This window comes from Gorilla gorilla, chromosome 21 (assembly GCF_029281585.2).
Source record: "Gorilla gorilla gorilla isolate KB3781 chromosome 21, NHGRI_mGorGor1-v2.1_pri, whole genome shotgun sequence".
In the NCBI taxonomy this organism is placed as follows: domain Eukaryota; kingdom Metazoa; phylum Chordata; class Mammalia; order Primates; family Hominidae; genus Gorilla; species Gorilla gorilla.
Window position 1 is genome coordinate 46,724,622 of NC_073245.2, and position 2,910 is coordinate 46,727,531.

Consider the following 2,910-nt stretch of genomic DNA (forward strand, 5'->3'; position numbering starts at 1 on the left):
ATTCCTGCTCTGTCTTTTATTATGTCAGAGTGCAGCAAAATCTCATTTCATAAGACTTACAATAACTCTATTTAAAATTCAGGTATTATACTCGGGAGGCTGAGGTGGGAGGATCCCAAGAGTTCAAATCCTGCCTGGGCAACATAGCAAGACCCTGTCTCTTAAAAAAACAAAAAGACATATTCAGGTACTGATTTTTCATCAAGAGATTGACATACCAATGATCAGAAATTTTAGTGAAACTTGACTCAACTATACACAAAGTTCTCATCCTAAATGAACTATTTCAGTCAAGCCCACTCTACCACTTTTTACTTATCTGGTTAATAATCCAAAATGTTACCGGGGTTGACTCACAGAATTAAATTTTTCCTCTATTTTTATATCCTTCCCTGTTGTGGATGTAACTTACCTTTCTAAACTCCTTTAGAGTTAACTACTTCTATTTAGTATTGTTGGTATCTCCAGCCCCCCTCCTTTTTTTGTTTTTCTTTTAGTTATTTACTTTGTTTGTATAATTTGCTTTCATTAACTAAAAACGGAATTGGCAGCACTGGATTGTATATTACTGTATTAAGAGTACCTTTGTTTTCTTGATCTGTTACTTTTAATACTCAGGCAATGCTACAAATATTACAGGGAGTCAAATGCTTTTATAAAGTTCCTTCAGTGGTTGCCTCACTTGCGTTTTCCTACAAGATGTAAGACTGTTTATAATTAAACTTTTTTGGTCCTTCATTTGCATGCTTTTGTATCAGTCTTGGGTAAGGAAGGGGTCTCTTTCCTCTCTTCCCGGCCCCACCTTCTGAGACTTATATGTGACCAGGTCACATAGATTTCTGCCTCTCTGCTTTTTTAAGTGGCAAGTTACAGCCCGTCTGGATTGTGGTATTGTTCCCAGACCAAATCAAGGGTTGGGCTGCTTATTCTCACAGCCCAATAATGAGGTGCAGATGAACTGAGAAAGGAGGGAGTTTATTTCTGTAACCAGGTATGGGGAGAAAGCCTGGAAATGATCCCAAGAGCAACTCAAAACTACAAAGTTTTCCAGAGCTTATTTACATTATAAGCTATATGTCTATATGTGAGTGTACATTCATCTAAAGACATAAGTGATTCACTTTTTTAAATCTGTAAATAAGATCTGAGTCCTGAAGACCTTCCTCTGGAGCCTCAGTAAATTTACTTAATCTAAATGGGTCCAGGTGCTGGGGTGATTACCCTTATCTTGTTTCCTGCTAAATCATGGAGGTTTGGGGACTTCCTTCAGACCCCCCAGTAAACTTGTTTGTGGAGGCCTTCAGACCCCCTCAATAAGTTCCTTCAGACCCCCAATAAAACTTGTTTAATCCTAAATGGGTTCCTTTGTTATCTTGTCATGCTTCAAGGCCCAGAAAAGGCCTGGGCAAAACGCTTGGTGGCCTTTTGTTACATTCTAGCCTTTGTATAAGGGCCCTCACTCTTTCAGCTTTTAATATTTAACTTAACCACTCAGTTAGTGCTGAAACAGTTGTTATGGAGGCCTGCGTTATTGAGATCTGGCCTGCCACGGTACGGGTAGAAAAAAACTAGAAAGAGCTGTTGCAGATGAGACTGGATTTGGTGCCCATGTTGAAGATGAAGATATCTGCAGGGGCCATCAACCAACATAAAGGCCTCCATATGAATTGCTTTTCTGAGACAACTAAAAGACTGGGACCACAGGCATGAGTGCTGAGTAGAGAACCACCAACTAGCTAGCTGTCAAGACTGTTACCAAGACTGTTCTCAACAAGCTGACCTGGTTACCAGCGTCGGTAGACCTTTGTCTTATTAGGAAGCTCAGGTGATTATGCTCTCATTTAAAACAGAACCAGTGGAGAGAGACTAAGGGAAGAGGAATTTTTTAATACGGCTGATCTAACATGGACTAGAGGACAAAAACTGCAGGCCCCTCCCAGGTCCTGAGTAGTTAGTAGACCCTATCCTGTTTATTCTGTCCAATGGAAGCTGCTAGAATGCTCTAGTTTCATTGTGGCTTAGAATAAGGGGAAAAATATGCCCCGCTAAGTGAGGGTCAATGGTCAGTAAGTAATTGTTCTTACTGGCCATTGGCTCTCATCCCAAACCCTACAAAGCATCAAACTGGGACTCAGCTGTAACTGACTGGCTGTTCTCTGGACTTTTTAAGTGTCTGTCTCACATTATGTAACTCCAGTACAGGAGCTGCTGTCTCTCCCAGCCCATTTCAGTTGTCAATTCTTCCATGTTCGTAGGACTCCTTTGTGATCAGGATATCTGGAGTGAGGAGCCAGGGGAATATTCCTGGTTGGCAAGGAAAAGAGGGCCTTAAACATAAATCCCAGAAGGACACTGTTGATCACTTATGCACAGGGGTCTGTTAATAAGCAAAGAGTGGCTATGGACAAGATGATTTCCTCAAAGCACCCCACAGGGAAGGACCTTGACAATTTGTAGTCATACTTGAAAGATCACTAAAAACAGCCCTCCTGTTATTTTTCTTCTAATTCAGACCTGTTGTTCTATTTGTCTTCCATATCATAGCAACCAGTACCACACCCATATTCATTTAATACCAAAACAACTGTCAAAATGTATCACTATGTGCAGGACACTGGTAGATATGCTATGTGCAGTGTCACTTAGTCTTCCTGTTATTGGGAATGATTATCTCTGTCTTACAAGAAAATAGAGGCTCAAAATGATTGAATCATGTCCACAACTATTAAGTAGAAAGAATACAGGCTGGAATCCAGGATGGTTTGACTCTAAAGCATGCATACTTTACCATTTTTGTTGTACTGCTACTTACCACAACACTGGGAGTCGAATGTGACCAATTTTGCCATTCCATTTAATTAGTCTCCAAATCCTATCTATCCCCAAAACTTTTTTTTTTTTTTTTGAGAT